Source organism: Balaenoptera physalus (assembly GCF_965194825.1).
Source record: "Balaenoptera physalus genome assembly, contig: SUPER_15_unloc_3, whole genome shotgun sequence".
Classification (NCBI taxonomy): Eukaryota; Metazoa; Chordata; class Mammalia; order Artiodactyla; family Balaenopteridae; genus Balaenoptera; species Balaenoptera physalus.
Genome location: NW_028126497.1, coordinates 426,754 through 448,719, shown reverse-complemented (window position 1 = coordinate 448,719; position 21,966 = coordinate 426,754). Strand labels below are relative to the sequence as shown.

Sequence of the window (21,966 nt, the reverse complement as noted above, 5' to 3'; positions counted from 1 at the left end):
TCAATAACTGACTGTATTTATTGAAGAATCAAAGACCTGTCAGGCTCACAGCAAAAATCCAGGGAGGCCACAAATCAGGAAAAATCATAGGTAGGATGAGACAAGTAAAGCTCCAACCCAGTTCTGACCTAGTAAAATTCCTGAAATGACTGAAATGATCAGCCACTCTGATTAACAGAGAAAGGGGTAAATCTTCTCTGGTTCAAAGTAATAGCATCTTCAGTCTCTATGAATTTTTTATTCACCATGTCCAGCACACAATCAAAAATTATGAAATTCCTGAAGCAGGAAAAAGTGACTAAAAATTAAGACAAAAAAAAAACAAAACAAAACAAGAAAAATTGATTTAGAGGGAATTCAGATTCTGGAGTTAGCACAGAACTTTAAAATGACTATATTGAGAGTAAAAGATGGGGATTAATAGATTAAAATATGGAGAATCTCAACAGAAAATTGGAATCAATTTTAAAAAATCAAATACAGATAAATGAAAAATAAGAAAACTGATCCCCAGCAGACCTTAGGGAATACTAGAAGAAATTTTTTTAGGCTGAAGTAAAATGGCCCAACATAGAACAGAGCTGGCCTCTCCGTCCCATATTGAACTCGAGTTGGAAGAGGCGAGTCCGGTCTCAAAACGGAGGTAAAACCGCCGCCCGGTCGCCCCCAGCCCGACTCCGGCCGTCGCCGTCGCCGCCGCCGCCGTCGCCGCCGCCGCCGCCGCCGGGGGTGGGGTGGGGAGGAGGGCCATGATCCAAAGGAACCAGAACAGTTGAGAAAACTGTTTATTGGTGGTCTGAGCTTTGAAACTACAGACGATAGCTTAAGAGAACATTTTGAGGAATGGGGCACACTTACAGATTGTGTGGTGATAAGAGACCCCCAAACAAAACGTTCCAGGGGCTTTGGTTTTGTGACTTACTCTTGGGTTGAAGAGGTGGATGCAGCAATGTGTGCTCGACCACACAAGGTTGATGGGCGTGTAGTGGAACCAAAGAGAGCTGGTTCTAGAGAGGATCTGTAAAGCCTGGTGCCCATCTAACAGTGAAGAAAATTTTTGTTGGTGGTATTAAAGAAGATACAGAAGAATGTAATTTGAGAGACTACTTTGAAAAGCATGGCGAGATTGAAACCATAGAAGTTATGGAAGACAGGCAGAGTGGAAAAAAGAGAGGATTTGCTTTTGTAACTTTTGATGATCATGATACAGTTGATAAAATTGTTGTTCAGAAATACCACACTATTAATGGGCATAATTGTGAAGTGAAAAAGGCCCTTCCTAAAGAAGAAACGCAATCTGCTGGATCACAAAGAGGTCGTGGAGGTGGATCTGGCAACTTTATGGGTCGTGGAGGAAACTTTGGAGGTGGTGGAGGTAACTTTGGCCGTGGTGGAAACTTGGTGGAAGAGGAGGCTGTGGTGGTGGAGGTGGTGGCAGCAGAGGTAGTTATGGAGGAGGTGATGGTGGATAGAACGGATTTGGAGGCGACGGTGGTAACTATGGCGGTGGTCCTGGTTACAGTAGTAGAGGAGGCTATGGTGGTGGTGGACCAGGATATGGAAACCAAGATGGGGGATATGGTGGCGGTGGTGGAGGATATGATGGTTACAATGAAGGAGGAAATTTTGGAGGTAACTATGGTGGTGGTGGGAGCTATAATGATTTTGGAAATTATAGTGGACAACAGCAATCAAATGATGGACCCATGAAGGGAGGCAGTTTTGGTGGAAGAAGCTCGGGAAGTCCCTATGGTGGTGGTTATGGATCTGGTGGTGGAAGTGGTGGATATGGTAGCAGAAGGTTCTCAAAACTCACAAGAAAAGGGCTACAGTTCTTGGCAGGAGAGAGAGCGAGGAGGTGTCAGGAAAGCTGCAGGTTACTTTGAGACAGTCGTCCCGAATGCATTAGAGGAACTGTAAAAATCTGCCACAGAAGGAACGATGATCCATAGTCAGAAAAGTTACTGCAGCTTAAACAGGAAACCCTTCTTGCTCAGGACTGTCCTAGCCACAGTTTGCAAAAAGTGCAGCTATTGATTAATGCAATGGAGTGTCAATTAGATGTACATTCCTGAGGTCTTTTATCTGTTGTAGCTTTGTCTTTTTCTTTTTCTTTTCATTACATCAGGTATATTGCCCTGTAAATTGTGGTAGTGGTACCAGGAATAAAAAATTAAGGAATTTTTAACTTTTCAATATTTGTGTAGTTCAGTTTTTCTACATTTTAGTACAGAAACTTTAACAAAATGCAGCTTTGAAGGTGTTTCCTTGTGAGTTAACAAGAAGATCATTGTTAATTAATATTTTGTATGAATTTTGCTGAAGTTAACTGTAAAGAAACACCTGCTGACTTGCAGTTTAAGGGGATCTATTCTCCCCATTTCCAAACCATGAAATGAATGGGCTCTGACATGTGGAGAGAATAGATATTTGTGTTTGCAATGTGTGTCTTAGATAATAGACTTGGGTATTTAAATTAGCATATTTGTGAATTTAATAGCATTAAGACTTACTTCAAATGAAAAATCTCAAAATTCCAAAAAAAAAAAAAAAAAAGAACAGAGCTGGGAGCTCGATTGGAGTTGCCTGTGGGGGAGGAGCGCCGCCGCCGCCGCCGAGAGCTGGGAGCTCGATTGGCGCTGCCTGCGGGGGAGGAGCGCCGCCGCGAGCTGGGAGCTCGATTGGCGCTGCCTGCGGGGGAGGAGCGTCGCCGCCGCCGCTGCCGCCGCCGCCGCCGCGAGCTGGGAGCTCGATTGGCGCTGCCTGCGGGGGAGGAGCGCCGCCGCCGCCGCCGCGAGCTGGGAGCTTGATTGGCGCTGCCTGCGGGGGAGGAGCGCCGCCGCCGCCGCCGCCGCCGCCGCGAGCTGGGAGCTGGATTTGCGCTGCCTGCGGGGGAGGAGCGCCGCCGCCGCCGCCGCCAGCTGGGAGCTTGATTGGCGCTGCCTGCGGGGGAGGAGCGCCGCCGCCGCCGCGAGCTGGGAGCTCAGTTGGCGCTGCCTGCTGGGGAGGAGCGCCGCCGCCGCCGCCGCGAGCTGGGAGCTCGATTGGCGCTGCCTGCGGGGTGGAGCGCCGCCGCCGCGAGCTGGGAGCTCGATTGGCGCTGCCTGCGGGGGAGGAGCGCCGCCGCCGCCGCCGCCGCGAGCTGGGAGCTGGATTGGCGCTGCCTGCGGTGGAGGAGCGCCGCCCCCGCGAGCTGGGAGCTGGATTGGCGCTGCCTGCGGGTGAGGAGCGCCGCCGCCGCCGCCGCCGCGAGCTGGGAGCTCGATTGGCGCTGCCTGCGGGGTAGGAGCGCCGCCGCCGCCGCCGCCGCGAGCTGGGAGCTCAGTTGGCGCTGCCTGCTGGGGAGGAGCGCCGCCGCCGCCGCCGCCGCGAGCTGGGAGCTCGATTGGCGCTGCCTGCGGGGGAGGAGCGCCGCCGCCGCCGCCGCGAGCTGGGAGCTCGATTGGCGCTGCCTGCGGGGAGGAGCGCCGCCGCCGCCGCCGCCGCGAGCTGGGAGCTGGATTGGCGCTGCCTGCGGGGGAGGAGCACCGCCGCCGCCGCGAGCTGGGAGCTCAGTTGGCGCTGCCTGCTGGGGAGGAGCGCCGCCGCCGCCGCCGCCGCGAGCTGGGAGCTCGATTGGCGCTGCCTGCGGGGTGGAGCGCCGCCGCCGCGAGCTGGGAGCTCGATTGGCGCTGCCTGCGGGGGAGGAGCGCCGCCGCCGCCGCGAGCTGGGAGCTCAGTTGGCGCTGCCTGCTGGGGAGGAGCGCCGCCGCCGCCGCCGCCGCGAGCTGGGAGCTCGATTGGCGCTGCCTGCGGGGTGGAGCGCCGCCGCCGCGAGCTGGGAGCTCGATTGGCGCTGCCTGCGGGGGAGGAGCGCCGCCGCCGCCGCCGCCGTCGCCGCCGTCGCCGTCGCCGTGAGTGAGGAAGCGCCTCGGTCAGGCCTGCTGAGGGCCCTCGCCGACGCCTGGGCTTACCCGCCGCCCCGCCAGCTCCGCTCGTTTCCCGTCCCCCGCGGCCCGGCGCGGGGCAGGCCTGCCGGGGCCATGGAGGACGAGGTGGTCCGCATTGCCCAGAAGATGGACAAGATGATGCAGAAGAACGCGGTAGGCGCGGCGGGCGGCGCGGGCCGGAGGGAGGCTGGGCGGCGGGCGGGGTTCAGTCGGCCTGAGGGGTTTCCCGGCCCGCGGTGAGCGCGGCGGGTGCCGCGTGACGGCGGCGAGGCCCGCGCTCTGGGGAGGGGTTCCTGGGGAGGGGGGAGCTTCGTGTCCCGCGGCCGCGTCCCGGGCAGGGGTCCTGGGGGGCGTCCTGTCTCGCAGCCGCGTCCCGGGCAGGGGTTCTGGGGGGCGTCCTGTCCCGCAGCTGCGTCCCGGTCAGGGGTTCTGGGGGGCGTCCTGTCCCGCGGCCGCGTCCCGGGGAGGGGGTCCTGGGGGGGTCCCGGGGAGGGCGTCCGGTCCCGCGGCCACCGGCGCTGGGGCCCGCCCTGGGCGCCCGAGGCCCCTCGTGATTAGCGCAGCCCGGTAAACTCCATCGAGGCGTCCTCCTCATTATTTTAAACGTGACGGTGGTAAAGCCTCGCTGGTTTAGCTGAAGAGTGCAGAGAGCCCTCCCTGTTTGAAAGAATTCGTTGTCTTTCCCGGGCTCATTGGCCAGCAGCGAGAAAACAACATCAAACAGAGGTTTGTGATCAGTTTTAGACATGAAACTGTTCAAGCAAAACGTGAATTTCCTGGATCTTATTTTTGAGGAAGGCTGAACATTCCCTTGATTGTCTCAACTCTCCTGCATGTTTGCTTAGCAATTAAAAAAGGTGAACTATGCCAGTGTACTTGGCAAGTTGCTAAACTTTTTGGAAAAAGTGGATCTTGTTAGGCCGCGGAGTGCGGGGAGCTGTGTTTAAGGCACTGCCGCCGACGAGGCTGTGCTGCCGGCTGGATTTGGACACATGTCGTTGCTGGTCCTCTCAGTGGTTTACGGTTGCTACCGGTGGCGTTTTCTGTTACTGATAACGTGTGCACGTGAACGTGTTCTCTTGTGGTTTGTATGAGGTGCTCCAGTTTTTGCATTTCTGTCCACCTGTGTGGGTCACTCTCAGTCCCTTGCTTCCGAGTCGTCTATATTTTCAGCTAAACTTCTGAAATTCCAAGTCAAACGAATGTGAAGGAGAGAAGGGCTGCTCTGATTTGCACAGCACTTTGGAGTTACAAAGCGTTTGTGCAGAATTCTTTGGCGACTCACGACAGCTGTGTTGCATTCATTTTACAGAATAAGAAACTGAGTCAGACCAAGCAGTTCACCTCCTTAAATGAAGTGTGCGTTGTGGATTAAGCCAGGACCCGAGTTTCCTGCTGGGCAGCATGCAGAAGTAATGTTAAACACCGAATTCTTAAGACTTCAGACTTGGTGTGCGCCTCTTTTCCTTTAACAGGTGCATTGCCCGGCGTGTAATTTCATACCCTGTTAATCTGTCTTTGCAATTTTGGCTTTTTAAAGTACCTCCTGTTTGTTTTCTGTTCCAGACGTTGCCTGTGCCATTTATTTTTTCTGTTGATACAGGCCTTTCATTCCTCACTGCAAGTGATGAGTTCTGTATATTTGATTGGCTGAACGTTTCTGTTATTCTGTTTAAACTGGCAAGTTTTTTTTCTTTGCCTAGAGAACCCTAGACTCCCCTAGTAGAAGCTGGCTCCTAGGGAAAAAGGCCGTTTCTTGGGTAATTTTTTTCTCGAACTCAGGCTATAAAATGTGTACCTTTTAATCATCTAGTGCACTAGGTGTTTTTGTTTGTTTCCTTTCCTTGAAATAGACGTTTCCTAGAAATGAGGAATTCCTTAGTGAGCAAGTATGGAGAAGACCAGTTTGTATTTATCTGCAGTTCTCAAATTATAAACACATAATGCGTCAGCAGGAGAATGAGGATAAGCTCCACAGATAATCCTCAAGTCTCATTTTTCTTTTCAAATCTTATATTTCTAGTAGTACAGAACTTTACCAATATAAAAACTTGCCCCCCCCCCCCCAAAAAAAAAGAACAGAACTGCAGGAAAGAGCAAAGAGCACTTAAAGTCTGTGTGTGTGTTTAATATATATATGTACATATACCCAGGTACATACACCTTTATATTTATATGTTGTTTTGTAAATAAATGACAATAATAATGTCTTGTGGAGATGTAGAACAGAAGTATACAACAAAAGCACAAACAGCAGGAGGGGGCAAATGGAGTTAAACTGTTAAACCTCCATGGGATGGTTCCATGGAGGAGGCAGAGAGGGGGATGGGATCCTCGAAGAGCTGCTGAAGACCTTGCATTTTTTGCAGATCTCTTTAGAATGCTACTTGTATATTATGCTCTCACTGAGTGCACCTGGCTGAGCTATGGCACATTAGCACGGTAAACATTTGTCAGATTTGCCCTAGTCAGAAAATTTTCTATACCTGCCATCCTGCTTGGCACTTAAAATAGTTTTTTTTTTTTAAGGTCTCTATGATATAGGGATGATGGGTGAAGAAGGTAGGCTGCAGGGTAATAATGTAGTATGTATGATCCCATTTTGATACAGTAAACAGAAAGTATTAAATGCATGCCTGTTTGTATGGGCAGTGAGTTTGCATGGTTATCTCAAGAGGGAGGGAATGGGACGTGTAGAGAAAGAGATTGACCACAGGCTATTGTTTTACTTGTTACAAGAGGCATGTGTTGCCTTCATTTCTGATTAAGCTTTTTGTTTACAGATTATTGTAGGTTTACATGCAGTTGTAAGAAATAATAGTGAGATAGGTCCTGTGTGTCCTTTACCCAGTTTTCCCCAATGGTAACATCTTACAGAACCATAGTATACTGTCACAACCTGGGTATTGCCATTGACACAGTCAAGATACAGAACATTTCCATCCCACAGGATCTCTCCTGATGCCATTTTATAGCCACTGCTGCTCCCCCACTCCCCACCAAATCATAATGATCTGATAGTGCAGTGGATAAAGTTGCACTAAAGTTTTTGTGCAGATGATCAAGGGAAAATAGCCCCTGGGGAAGATGGCCCATCTCCCAGTCCCCCGGCCCTATCTGTCCCTGGCAACCTGTCATTTCAAGAATGTTATGTGGGACTTCCCTGGTGGCGCAGCGGTTAAGAATCTGCCTGCCATTGCAGGGGACATGGGTTTGATCCCTTGTCCGGGAAGATCCCACATGCCGCGGAGCAACTAAGCCCATGCGCCACAATGACTGAGCCTGCGCTCTAGAGCCCGGGAGCCACAACTACTGAGCCCACGTGCCACAACTACTGAAGCGCGCGTGCCTAGAGCCCGTGCTCTGCAACAAGAGAAGCCACCGCAGCGAGAAGCCCGCGCACTGCAACAAAGAGTAGCCCCCGCTCGCCGCAACTAGAGAAAGCCCACACGCAGCAACGAAGACCCAACGCAGCCAAAAATAAAATAAATTAACTAATTAACTAAAAAAAAGAATGCTATGTGAATAAAATCATATAGTGTGTAACCTTTTTTTTTTTTCTTAATTAAAAAAAAGTTTGTTTTTGGCTGCGCTGCCGGTTATGCGATCTTAGTTCCCCGACCAAGGATTGAACCCAGCCCAGGTAGTGAAAGTGCTGAGTGCTAAACACTGGCCCGCCAGGGAATTCCCAGTATGTAACCTTTTGGATTGGCCTTTTTCAATCAATGTAATTCCCTGGAGAGTCATCCAAATTGCATGAATCAATAGTGCTCCTTTTTTTTAAAAAAAATATATATATATATTTATTTATTTATTTATTTGGCTGTGCGGGTATTTAGTTGCAGCATGCGGGATCTAGTTCCCTGACCAGGGATGGAACCTGGGCCCCCTGCATTGAGAGTGCAAAGTCTTAACCGCTGGAACACCAGAGAGGTCCCAGTGCCGCTTTCTTTTTAATTGCTGAGTGGTATTCCATGGTTTGGCTATACTTCAGTTTGTTTAATCACTTGCCCATTGAAGAACATCTGAGTTTTTTCCCATTTCTTGACTATTACTGAGAGAGATGCTGTGGACATTTGTGTACCTTTTTTTGTGCGAACATGCGTTCTCTGGGGTAAATGCCGTATGGTATGTGTTGCTTTTTTTTTTTTTTTTTTTTTGGCTACGCTGTGCCACATGTGGGATCTTGGTTCCCCAATCAGGGATCGAGCCCGTGCCCCCTGCATTGGGAGCTTGGAGTCTTAACCACTGGACTGCCAGGGAAATTCCTGTATTGCTCCCCCTGCCCCACTTGATTGATTGATTGATTGATTGGTTGATTGGCTGTATTGGGTCTTAGTTGCGGCACGCGGGACCTTCGTTAAGGCATGTGGGATCTTTTTTGTCATTGCGGCGCACGGGCTCTTCGTTGCAGCATGAGAGCTTCTCTCTAGTTGTGGCGTGCGGGTTTTCTCTCTCTAGTTGTGGCGTGCAGTCTCCAGAGCGCGTGGGCTCTGTAGTTTGCTGCACGTGGGCTACCTCATTGAGGTGTGCGAGCTCAGTAGTTTGGCGCGAGGGCTTAGTTGCCCCGCGGCGTGTGGGATCTTAGTTCCCCGACCGGGAATCGAACCCGCGTCCCCTGCATTGCAGGGCGGATTCTTTACCACTGAACCACCAGGGAAGTCCCTGTATTGCTTTTTTAAATTAAAAAAAAAAAAAAAAGAAGCAATTAGAGGTACAACAACTAATTATAAGATTGCCTCTCAAAGTACATATTCAAACCCTACATTCTTGGTGTACATAACTTCTTTATGTTGATTTCTGGTGTTTAGCTCTAGTAACAAGGCAATAATAATAACGCTGTAGTTTTCCTTGTTTCTTTCAACTGATGATCTGTGTATTTATTACAAAATAATTTTTTTTTTTTTTTTTACAAGTAATATTAACACTCACAAGCTACCAGGAGGCAAGTAATGGTTAGCGCTGGTGTGGTTAACTCCTTTATAGATAGGGAGGTTGAGGCATGGGTATTGTGGAATTTGACATGTTTAGGCATGGGTATTGTGGAATTTACCTAAGGTTATAACACTGTGTTCTGACTCAGATTCATTCAGATTTACTCCTTCTCTTTCTGTCTCCTGAATTAATAACTCTTTGTAATTTTGACCTAGGTGTGAGGACACGAAAAGGGTTTTTTCCTGTACCTGAGGTTTAGTGCTTGTTTTCTAGAAGCAATATAGTATAGTGGTTAGAGTATGCACTTTAGCATCTGATTTTTTTTTCTTCTTAAGTCTTTAATGAATTTGTTACAATATTGCTTCTGTTTTATGTTTTGCACATGCCGGAAAGGTAATAGGCCTTGGCCCCTGGGCCTGGACTTCGTCTCTTGTGCTGTCTCCTGTCCCTGTTGCCGCCGCGCGCTGGCCCGTCCGCGCTGTGTCAGGGCGTATTGGTCGTCTCGCGGCTCAGTTCACAGTAGCTGAAAGGGACAGTGTGTTATGTTCTGATTTCTCCCCATCGTTTTCAAAGGGAGGCTCTGGCCATTGCTCCTCGGGTAAAATGCAGAGGGAGTGCTTTTTAAGATGGGACTGTCAGTGTTGGGGACACTCCTCAATTACCAAAACGGAATCCCCTTCAGTTCCTCCAGCTGTGTTGTTTTGGCACAGAAAATGTGAGTAATAGGAATTTGGAACTAAGTTGGAGTGAAAAAACGCACCGGTCCCGCCGAATTTTCCATCGAAACAGTTGATTTGTGTTGTCTCTAGGAATTCTAAAGGGCGTACCGTTGCTTCCTAACCGGTGTCATGTGGGAGATCTACCTCTGTACGTTCAAATGATTAATGTTGAGACTCTGCTCATGTGTGCAGTAAACCCTTTAATTCCCTAAGACCTTCCTTTCCTCCATCTCATACCCCATTAAGCCCGCTTCAGTTTATCTCCTGAATTTCTCTGGAATCTGTCAGCTCTTCCTCAACATCCTAATACTGAACTTGCCTGTCTGTTGCGATTAGGTCCTAACTAGTGTCCATATATCTTGTTTCCCTCCAATCCATTCTTCACACAAGAAACCTTCAAAGCAAGTTGGAACATTGCTCATAAACATCGCTCACAAACATTGTTTTGAGAATAGAAAACACACACTGGTGGCCTTTAAGACTCTGCGTGCTCTAGAATCCTCTCTGCTTCTCTAGCCCCATCTTGTGCCACGTTTGCCCTCACTTTCTATGCTTCAGATACACTGAATTAACCTTAGTTCTCACTCATCTGACAGAAGTCAGTTGAGAAATTATTTTTCACTGTGATTCCTAGCATTAAGGAATTTGATGATCAGGTTTTGTATGAGGACTAAAACTAAACTGGGAAGTGGAAGAATTGCGTTTCAACTGTTTCAGTCAACACGCATGTATTAATGATACCTAAGTATTGAACACCGGGCTAGGTTTCATGAGGGATACAGAAGTTCTGGCCATCTCTGGTTTTGGGTATCCCTTATTTGTTGAGACCTTTGCGTTGTTTGGTTGCCTTTTGTCTGTTTTCCAGATGGGAAAACAGGAACAAGGGAAGTATAGGTTATTACTAGGTGGGGTTGAACAAGTGGAGCAGCAAACTGCAAAGCAGAAAGAAGAGGGACGTACTATAGAGGGATGTGATTTCCATTTTCAAGGCGCCTGCGTCCTGTGCAGGGAGACAGCCTAACATAAAATGTGCCTAACAAAAGATCTATTGACTTCTTACTAAAAATCTCCAGTTCATATAACCCAGGGGTTTATACCTTCTCCTTTAAAAGTTCTATTCCTGGGACTTCCCTGGTGGTCCAGTGGTGAAGACTCTGCGCTTCCAATGCAGCAGGCGTGGGTTCAATCCCTGGTTGGGGAGCTAAGATCCCACATGCTGCGCAGCCAAAGAAATTTTTTTCAAAAGTTATACTCCTGTGTTGTTGAATTTAGTGGTTTAGATTTTGTTTGAATGTTAAGAAGATTTCAGTTTATTTACCAGGAACAAACAAAACATAATGTAAAAATAGTTTCCCAGAAACGATTTCCATCGTTCTCTTCTTCCCTTTCTCCCGCAGACTGACTGGTGTTTCATCTTGACAAGGTCTCTGAAGTTCTCTGTCATTCCATAGGAAAGCGGTCTGGCTTGGAGGTTGCAATCCCAGGGAATTTTTCATCAGCGGGGAAGTCTCCATCACTACAGAGGAATCAAGGGAGAAGTCAGTCCCGGGTAAGTGAGATGCTCCCCCTAAACACCAACACAGCAGTCGTGTACCTTTCAAGGGGTTCAGGGGCAAGATGGGCAAGGCATTTCTACTAACTCTTCTTAAGGATCATGGACAGTGTGCCCTATGCTACGAGGTAAGCGGTGACTGTTGTAATTCTTACTGGTGATCATTTCATGTCACTGATCCTTGGCTCTCTTTGTATCTCATAGGACTGTTGTTAAGTCCAATACAAAATGAGTCTTCTTTTTAAAAAACTGAAATGTTTTACAAAGCCTAGCATTCTCATAGAGAGTCCTTTGAATTCTCCCCACTTTCCCGAGAGGCTAAGAACACTTCACACCATGAACTAGGAGAGGGGGTAGAGCCCTTTCTGATGAAATATAGAAACAAAGACAGAGTCTTAGCCTGCTTGCTCTCTGGACAGGATCTCGGACCACAAGGTCTTAAATCCTGGTATAAATGACGGAAGTGAGGACAGTTCAACTGGCACTCTCATAACAAGAGTTCTGAAACACCTTCCAAAGAGACTGTAGCAGTAGACGAGGGAAGGGAGTGCTACAGTGTGGTAGTACAGGGGGAATGCTCGGCTACAGCAGTGAAAAATGTGGTACCTATTGGTGTGCTCTCGGGGTTCTTGTACATGTAGCATAGATGACCTTTACAGTGTCCCTCCCACCTTCCCACCTGCATTAGGTGTTCTGTTTTTTTGTTTGTTTTTTTTTTTTTAATTTACGTTTATTGATTGATTGATTGATTGAACTTATTTATTCTACGTATTTATTTTTTTGGCTGCACTGGGTCCTCATTGGTGTGCACGGGCTTTCTCTAGTTGCGGCTAGCGGGGTCTACTCTTGGTTGCGGTGTGCGGGCTTCTCATCGCGGTGGCCTCTCTTGTTGCGGAGCATGGGCTGTAGGCGCGTGGGCTTCGGTAGTTGCGGCTCACGGGCTCTGGAATGCAGGCTCAGTCGTTGTGGCACATGCGCTTAGTTGCTGCACGGCATGTGGGATCTTCGCAGACCGGGGCTCGAAGCCGTGTCCCCTGCATTGGCAGGCGCCACCAGGGAAGCCCTAGCTGTTCTTACATAGAGTCTAAAAACAGAGAGCACTGAGAGAAGGTAGTGGTTATTAAAGGCTCAGGATCTAAATTCTACCTGTCTCTACACCCCTTCCCAGCTGTCGATTTGACCCCGTTTGTGAATGCCGACCTCATTCTTCAACTTGCTCTGCCGTTTGTATACTCACCTTGAAAACTTGTTTCTGTGATGCGTTGAGCAGACACAGGGTGGCAGATTGCAGAGGTGGAAGCTGGTGGTCGGATATTTGCGGGCTGAATCTCCTTCAGTCCCATTCCCATTTCTGGTTGCGCAGAGGCCCTACTTCCTGTGTATGACGCGGAGCCATAGGATTGCGGGCAGGAGCCAAGTTCTCCATACAGTGAAGACCCCAGTGTGCCTTGGTTATAGTAATATACCTGGCTTCCTTCCTGGTAGGGAAGTGACAGGCGGCTATGCCCCTGATTTGTTCGTGGGCCTCCTGATACAGCAGTTCCCTTGGCTCTGGCCCTGTCGTCAGCTGCCCCTAGGAGGACTCTGAGCCCTAGCCACTTCTCTGGTAGATTTGCCTATTCCCCCACTATAATCACACCTGAATAAGGCAACTCAAACCTTTCAGAGATGTGTCGTGAACCTCTTGTTTTCTGAAATACCTATCTGGTGGTTGTGAGACTTAAGGCCAACCTCCCCGAGAGACTTTGTTTCTATTTCTCCTAGTAAACCTAGACTCATCTCCTGTCACCTTCAACTCTACTCCAATTGTGTTCTTTCAACCCAGACCCCTGACCCTGCTTTTTACTTCTGCCATTTCATCCTCACTCCTGCTTCCTTTCCTAAATCCATACGTCTCTTTTGGCCTTCCTAGCCCTGGGCCAAGTTCCTTCCTCTTTCCTCAGTTTTTACCCCTTTCCTTCATTCTCCCATCCAACTTTCAGTCCTTCCTTTCTCACGCCCCAGTTAGCAGCATCTCAAAATTGGAAAGGTTTATTACTCATCTATTAATTCTATTCCATTTACTTATTCGGTTCTATACCTATCTTACCTATGTATGGAAGAACCGCTGGTAGCCAAGGTGGCAGCAAGAATCCTAGCAGCTGTCACCTGACGTATCCGTAGTAGTCAGCAATTTCCATTTCTTTGTCCCTCTGGGTGAAAAATTGCAGCTTCCCCGAAGAGGTGTATCTGGCAGCATTCTCCCGTTGTTGTTGAGCCCGCCTCTTCATGGCCTCTCGCTCTGGCCTCTGCTCTTGTTCGATGGGCTTTGACATGACTGGCTCAGGCACGTTGGGTTCCCTCCATGGAACTCGTTGCTTGCTGAAGTCTTGGAGTAGAAGTTGGGTTTGGAGCTTGGGTGGGGACTGGCGCTTAGTCACAGCAGGGGGAACAGGCTCGCGCTGGAGAGAAGCGCCAGATGAAGTTTTGTAGGGTGCAGGCCTAGGAGCAGCAGGCTGAGGGACACGAGGCTGGGTATGGTTGGTCCAAGCCGGTTGGGTTGGGTTGGCCACAGTTGGCTGAGCTGGTTTGGCGGGACCTGGCAAAGAGGCAGGAGCTGGCTGGGATGAATTGACTGCAGCAGGTTGAGCTGAGTCAGTAGAACCAGGCTGGGCACGGTAAGCCACAGCAGGCCGATGTGAGGCCAGAGACTGTGGCCTCCGAGGAGCGGGTCGAGCTTGAGGCTTGTCCCAGGCAGAAAAAGGCAGAGGTATCAACTTGACCTTCCCAGGAGGAGGCCGCTCACACTGGGATGGAGATGGACACTCTGTTTCAGCACTGCTGTCTGGTTTCTGGGCTTGGACTTGCGTTTTCTCAGGCCTCTTACCCTCACGTGGGGTATGCCGCCGTGGCTGGATCGCTGGGGGTGGCTGGGGGTCTTTGGGGTTGCTTGAATTTCCCAAGAGCCGACAGGAAGAGAGCCCAGTTTTCGTCTCATTCTTCTTCCCCAGCGCATGAAGAACCTTCACAGACTCCAGCATGCGCACGCCAAGGGAGGTTCGAGGCTTTTGAAAGCTCTCTTGGCGAAGCTCAGTTTGGTGTTCCTTTCGCTTCGTGTTGGGGATTGCTGGCTTGTCTTCTGCCTTGACTTTGTTCCCTGACTGCTTGTTCTCTTCAGCCTTGTTTCTTCCTCTGGTCCTTTTGGTCTTTTCCTGCCCATGGCTCTCAGTTTTGCTGATCTTTCCGGATGCAGCTTTCTGAGGTTTGCCTTGAGAGTGCTTGGCCGTGTTCGCAGGAGCCCTGTCACTGACTGCAGCAGTGCATATAACCGCTTCTCCCCCTAACAGGCACTCTGGATCCTTTGGCTGGATTTTGGCCTTGGGAGCACCACCGATAGGCTCAGAGGCTTTCTGTTTGTTCTTCCTGGGTTGATCAGAGGGAACCTTTACGACACTTGGCTTTTCCTGCACCTGATTCACCTTAATGGCTCTGGTGTCTTCAGCTTTGATCACGTTGGGACCTTGGGATCGATCAAGATCTTTCCAAGAATTAAAGAGCTGGGGAAGGTGAATATCCTCCGCCAGTGTAGTAATGTCTGCAAGACCACTGCTAGGTTCAGTCCCATTTTCAAGTGTCCCTAGGTCCTGACGACTCAGGCTGTTCTCTCCCAGATCAGCATTTTCAGAACCAGGCTGCTCCTCTTGGCTGAGGGGATCGGTGCAGGCCAGCGGCTGGGGAATATCAGGGATTCCCAAAGGGAGTAGTGGAGGATCTTGGTTTTCTATTGGGATCTGGTAGGCCTCCAGAGGCTTTGACAGCTTGGTTTTGATATCCTCCACGTTCTTACTCTCTGTTTGTCCCTGGCTTGGAGCTGGAGGCAGGGCCAGGAGACGCCTGGCACTCTGGACTGGAGCTGTCACTGAAATGTCCCCAAGTTCAGATGGTGGGTTACTCTCAAGTATGTGACTGTTTCTGCTACTGCAGGACTTGGGGAGTTCTTGAGTTTGTGTCACACAAAACGTCTGGCTTGGAGGTTGCAATCCCAGGGAATTTTTCATCACCAGGGAAGGCTCCATCACTACAAAGGGATCAAGGGAGAAGTCAGTCCCTGGTAAATGAGATGCTCCCCCTAAACACCAACACAGCAGTCATGTACCTTTCAAGGGGTTCAGGGGCAAGATGGGCAAGGCATTTCTACTAACTCTTCTTAAGGATCATGGACAGTGCCCTATGCTACGAGGTAAGCGGTGACTGTTGTAATGCTTAACTGGTGATCATTTCATGTCACTGATCCTTGGCTCTCTTTGTATCTCATAGGACTGTTGTAAGTCCAATACAAAATGAGTCTTCTTTTTAAACAACTGAAATGTTTTACAGAGCCTAGCATTCTCATATAGAGTCCTTTCAATTCTCCCCACTTTCCCGAGAGGCTAAGAACACTTCACACCATGAACTAGGAGAGGGGGTAGAGCCCTTTCTGATGAAATACAGAAACAAAGACAGAGTCTTAGCCTGCTTGCTCTCTGGACAGGATCTCGGACCACAAGGTCTTAAATCCTGGTATAAATGACGGAAGTGAGGACACTTCAACTGGCACTCTCATAACAAGAGTTCTGAGACACCTTCCAAAGAGACTGTAGCAGTAGACGAGGGAAGGGAGTGCTACAGTGTGGTAGTACAGGGGGAATGCTCGGCTACAGCAGTGAAAAATGTGGTACCTATTGGTGTGCTCTCGGGGTTCTTGTACATGTAGCATAGATGACCTTTACAGTGTCCCTGCCACCTTCCCACCTGCATTAGGTGTTCTTTTTGTTTTTTTGTTTTTTTGTTTTTTTTTAATTTACGTTTATTTATTGATTGATTGTTTGAACTTATTTATTCTACGTATTTATTTTTTTGGCTGCACAGGGTCTTCATTGCTGTGCACGGGCTTTCTCTAGTTGCGGCTAGCGGGGTCTACTCTTGGTTGCGCTGTGCGGGCTTCTCTTGTTGCGGAGCATGCGCTCTAGGCGCGTGGGCTTCGGTAGTTGCGGCTCACGGGCTCTAGAATGCAGGCTCAGTCGTTGTGGCACATGGGCTTAGTTGCTCCACGGCATGTGGGATCTTCCCAGACCAGGGCTCGAACCCGTGTCCCCCGCATTGCATTGGCAGGTGGATTCTTAACCACGGCGCCACCAGGGAAGCCCTAGGTGTTCTTACATAGAGTCTAAAAACAGAGGGCACTGAGCGAAGGTAGTGGTTACTAAAGGCTCAGGATCTAAATTCTACCTGTCTCTACACCCCTTCCCAGCTGTCGATTTGACCCCATTTGTGAATGCCGACCTCATTCTTCAGCTTTCTCTGCCGTTTGTATACTCACCTTGAAAACTTGTTTCTGTGATGCGTTGAGCAGACACAGGGTGGCAGATTGCAGAGGTGGAAGCTGGTGGTCGGATATTTGTGGGCTGAATCTCCTTCAGTCCCATTCCCATTTCTGGTTGCGCAGAGGCCCTACTTCCTGTGTATGACGCGGAGCCATAGGATTGCGGGCAGGAGCCAAGTTCTCCATACAGTGAAGACCCCAGTGTGCCTTGGTTATAGTAATATACCTGGCTTCCTTCCTGGTAGGGAAGTGACAGGCGGCTATGCCCCTGATTTGGAATCTGAGATGGTGCTCCCTGAGCAAGCCTGGCAGAAAGTGATGGATATAGAGGGACCATGTTATTGGCGTCTGAAGTTTTATCATACTGGGCTGCCATAAACATGGAGGAAGCAGCTGGGTGCCGGTCAGTGAGTGCCAGAGTAAAGTCTCCGAGTGAAGAGGAATTCTTTTCAGTGCTTCCTGTGATGTCCCACTCAAGAACACCTGGATAGGAAGGAGCTGAAGTGGAGATCTGGCTGTGGTCAGTAACTCCAGATAACATAGTCGTGCTGGAATGTTGGTAAAGGTAGGCACTACCCATGAGTGTCTGGAAAGAGGTACCGGTAGCCGATGCCGAACTGACGGCAGGGGCAGAGACTCTGGAGAAGTTGCAGACACTTCGTGTTAGGGAAGTTGCATTGCTCACCACAGGAAGAGAATGCTGCAGAGAATTTAGAGTTCCAAGTAGAGATGGATTTTGGAAATTTTCTGTAAGAACAAGAGGGTCATGAAAAACTCAGGGAGGTTGAGAAATTCTCACTACGTTTGAGGAACAGCATTATCTTAAGGTTCTTGCTCTCAGGACACCTCTACTATCGACCCTTCCTGAGAAACCCAAAATCAGACAGTTAATGATGGCTGTAAGGACTGAGCAGTTTTCCACTCTTCTGTATTAACTGCCTGTGCTCCCATCTTGGGCACAGATGGGCAGAAGAGCCAAGTGGTATGGTTCAGACATTGTTCTCTAGGCTGGAAGCAACCTTCTCCCTGCCCTGTCTTTCCCTTCAGCCTGCACTCGTATTGACTTCTATGCTATTTCCTAGACTGGAAGCATTTTAGAACTAGGAGGCCCTTAGAGAACTTTCTCTTTTTTCAGTCTCATTTCACGAGTAAGGAAACTGAGGCTCAGAGAGGTCGGGTTGACTTGTTCAGGTTCTCTCATTATGTTAGTGTCATTACCAGGTTTCAGAACCTAAGTATCCTGACTTCCTTGCCAGGACTCCACTCTGAGCATGATAGTGCCAGAAAGCAGGAGAAATAGAACTTATAATATAAGCATTTTTTTTGTCCATTAGAAAACAGTACGGCCATTACCATTGTCATCTTCAGTGTCTCCCTTTGCTTGTGCAGTTCCCACGCTATTACCTAGAGTTGACGTATAGCTCAGTCCAACTGGTGAACTGAAAGAGTCATTTTTGCCCTCTTCAAGCCTGGTTTCTCATCCTACCTCAAAATGATTACCCGAAAGTGGATTTCTTAAGTGCTTTTGGAAAGAGAAAAGTTATCTGATTACTTCAGATTACTCATCTATAAAGTGGTTATAACACCACCACCAATAATAATAGCAGTAATAATTAATAGATGAATAAGCTGATCTATTGCGTATGATTTATATGGAGGAAGATACAATAAGTTCTAGAAAGACAAAGAAAAATCATGAAAAACATGTTACGTAACGAAAAAGAAATCCATAGATATTAATGAAAACTGGGGTATGTGGGCAAGTATCAAAGCCTAATGAATTTACTAACAAATGACATTCTGTACCATACATGCAATATTATGAAAGTGAATTTTGCCCACTCTATTTTAGTGAATACTATTAACCAAAAAACACGATGGAGGTGATAGAGGTGAATGAATTCCTAGCCAATGCATACAGACAGAGACGATAAATCAGTAAAAAATGCATAACAAGCAACAGAATGCAACAAATGTGAATGTATAGGTAGCCACAACATATATAGACAAGTATTTCAATGAAAACCGGTACAAAGCAGACAGCAAAATAGTAAGTGTAAAAGAGTTTCATTATTGTGCTCATTCATATTTTTACCCAGCAAGTAACAGGTATTAAGCCTAGGAGAAATATATCTTTCCATGAATATAACTCATATAATAAGCAGAAAGGAAGCTTAAAAAGTATCAAGAAGGTTTTTGTATTTATCCTAGAACTTAGAATCATCTTCCACATCCAAGAAGATGACATCCCAAGACCTCAAAAAACCATCATCCCTAGAATCCAATTAAAAAAGATTTTCAAATGTAAGAAAATCCAAAGGACTCCACAACATTGTTTTAGATAAACGTGGATGTTTGTGTTTTCTTTTTTTCTTTTGCCGCGCCGCGTGGCCCTGGCCGTGAAAGCACCGAGTCCTAAGCGCTGGACCGCCAGGGAATTCCCTAAATGGGGAATTAGAGATGTGGGGGCTTGACTTTTTCTTTTTCTTCTCCGGTAGCTAAGATCTACAAGCGAACGATGGCTGTTGATCAATGTGCTCTCTGTGTTAGGAAGGAAATAACTGTAAAAATTGAAAAGCAACCTTGCCTTAGAAGCTACATATCACACAAAGGAAATAGTCCTTCTGATTCAATGTAGAAGATATCATTTAAAATGTTTAATTGGTCAAATGTCTACCTAGTTTAAAAATTAGAAAGAATAGAACACTGAAAAGCAGCCCCCTAGATAACCACTTTGGTTTCTGGTTTCTAGGAAGCATCATTTCTAAAACATACTTCTAAAATGTTTCTATTCCAAACTGTCAAGTGCCAGCTGTATTCAGAGAGGCAATAAAAGAAGGAAAACGGAGTATGACTTTTCTGATAGGCTGCCCTTCCTGGTGATCCCCTGTTCTGGCCTTACTTTCCTTCTTAGTCTGTTAATGTAAGGATTTGCTACCATCAGCTTTGTTTTGCCCTGCTCTGAGCAGATTTCCCTCTGTGCTGTTTCTGCTTTAATTTAAAATCTTTGGCTCCCATCAACATTCCATGGCAAACTGCCTCTTTCTTGAGAGCTCCTCTATGCTTTCCCTCTTCATTCTTATATTTTTTTCCCATCTCTTGGTTCCTGTTGGCCTGTGCTAATGAAAACAATCCTAAACTTGCTTACGTTTGACTCTGTGCCTCCCTATATAGCCCAGTACTCTCCATCCTCTCTCCCTATTCTCTCTTTTCAACTAGTCGAAATACTAGTGGAGGGAGACCATTGGAGATGAAACATCTTGGTACATATCGCTAGTTTTCTGTGTCACCTGGCTTTTCTATGTTTCTGTTGAAACACTCTTTTGAGAAGTCTCTGATTTCATTTTCTACATGGGTACCCTTTAAGGCTCAATATTGGAAAAGAAGGGGATCAGAGTGATCAACCCAATGTGGTATCCTAACGTAACAGATAAGGAAAGCAGCAGGCTTTGTGAGGCAGTCAGTGATTTGTCCAAAGTCACACAGACAGTAAACGTCAAAGTCAAAACTGAAATTAGGTCTCCAGACTTGTAGTTCAATACTTTCCCTCATTATTCCACGCTATTTTGAATCTCCTCCTCAATTTAGGGGCAAAAGAAATCGAACGCAAAACTTTCCAAAGTTTCTTTTCTTACCTGACATGGTCAGAGAAGAGGAGACATCAACTGCAGGTACAAGGGATGAGGAGACAACACTAGAGGATGTCTGAGTGGCTGCAGCTGAACGGCGCACGTGTCCAGTACAAAGGTCACTGGTTACTGGTCCAAACGGCTCCACGGAAACCCCAAGACCTCTACCAAGTGGTAGTAGGTTTGGTAGGAGAGTGATGTCACAAAGCAGGCAGTTGAAAGGTATGAGCTAGCCAATAGGGAGGTCCGATCCCCAACAGGAGGGCGGGCTTGGGTGAAGAGAGCGTAGGAGAGCTAAAACAACCCCTCAATTTCTGAGCTCTGGGGAGGAAATCCTAGAAGACAGATTTACCTCCCCCAGGCTCTTCCATTAGGGAAATCATTGCAACATTTCTTACAGACGTTCATTAATATAATTAACTAACAGTTACTTATATTCTACAGAGTATTCTATTTTATGTATCATATACTTAGAGCTATATAGATCTTATTTAACTAGTATCCTTAGGAAGGAAAGAGCCATGTAGTTTGAACTATTACAGTTGTAACTTGGTTAAAGAGCAGGGTGAAGTTTGTTGAGTGTACCCTGTGGAGAATGTTGTGGTCCAAGGCTCTTCTCTTTTAGTTTCTTCTCCTTGACTCCTACCTTCCTTGGGCTGGGCTAGGCTGGGGGCCAGGTTGGACTTGCGACTTAACATTTCTCTTCCGCTTTCTTTTTTTTTTTTTTTTTTCTTCCATTATGGGCATTGCTTCTAGGACAAGCCTTGATCTTGCATTGGATGTTCCTTCCTGTCAACTTCCAGCAGCAGGAGTCTTCTTTTCAGTGCTTGATGCTTCACGAAATAGACTCTGCCCATTGGCAGCAAATACCAGAGAGCTAGGAGACAGAGCTGGTTGCAGACCTTTCCTCTTCCAGCCTTTGGTTGCAATTGTTTTGCCCATGATTTGCTAGCTCTAGTTCCTTGGGCCACACAGGTATCCTGCCATCCAGCTCTTTTTATATGTGAGAGACATTCTGAACACTGTCCCTCTTTCTTTGCACAGAAGTATATACAGTGTGGCAGTTACCGTAATCTCCTCCCCCTTGCAAACAGCCCCTCTAGAATCTCGGACCTCTAGGACTCTCTGTCTTGCATGCTTGGGTGCAAGGCCAAGCACAATGAAGAGGAGAATAATTAGAGAAAGAGGAGGACATTGGTGGAGAACTGGGAGCAGGTAAGGTGAAAGGGCACCGGAGAAAAGAGATGCATGTAGGTTTTTTGGTTTCTGTGGGAAACAAGTTGACACACTTGGGCCTCATTTTGTATTAACAGAACAGAGAGTTGTAGATATAAGTAGCTAGATCGTGCAGCAACTGCCATGAAGTCTGTACACTGAAGAGAACAGTCTCACATCTAGTTTTCATTTTGTTTTATGTCATATTACCTTATTTATAGCATTCACTGGTATGTTTGTAGAACGCAGATGTTTTCAAATGCTCTGGTTTTGTCTACATGGTTATTTCCTTGTCCTATTTGTAAGGAATCCAACATTGTAAGACATATTGCATGTTTTTCTCTTGACGATTGTTTACCTTGAAGCGTCATGAACTAACTTGAGCTGTTGGATTTTGTGGAGAAACTTTAAAAAGGGTCTGTGAAAAAGGCATTGTGGTGAGTCGCATTATGCACCCGAGCGTAAGGAGCAGATATCTGCCACCAGCCCAGCTTGGCCTGGATTGCCTCTGTGTTAGTTCCCCTGGTTAGTGCTTTTCTCCCTAACCACTCTTGTGACTGTGATAATGTGAGTTAAGGGCTGAGTTGCTAGTGATTTATGTGTGAGGTAGGCTGGTTTGAGGGAGGAAATCTATGGACCTAGTCAT

The 21,966-nt window shown here is 47.6% G+C and overlaps 1 pseudogene across 1 annotated transcript; it reads left to right on the top strand.

Annotated features, from left to right (window-relative positions):
- Positions 1 to 611: 611 nt before the first annotated feature.
- On the top strand, positions 612 to 9,387 carry LOC309644424 (heterogeneous nuclear ribonucleoprotein A3 pseudogene; annotated as a pseudogene). Its single transcript has 2 exons — positions 612 to 1,801; positions 9,378 to 9,387. The product of its transcript is annotated as a heterogeneous nuclear ribonucleoprotein A3 pseudogene (transcript).
- The last annotated feature ends 12,579 nt before the right edge of the window (positions 9,388 to 21,966 follow it).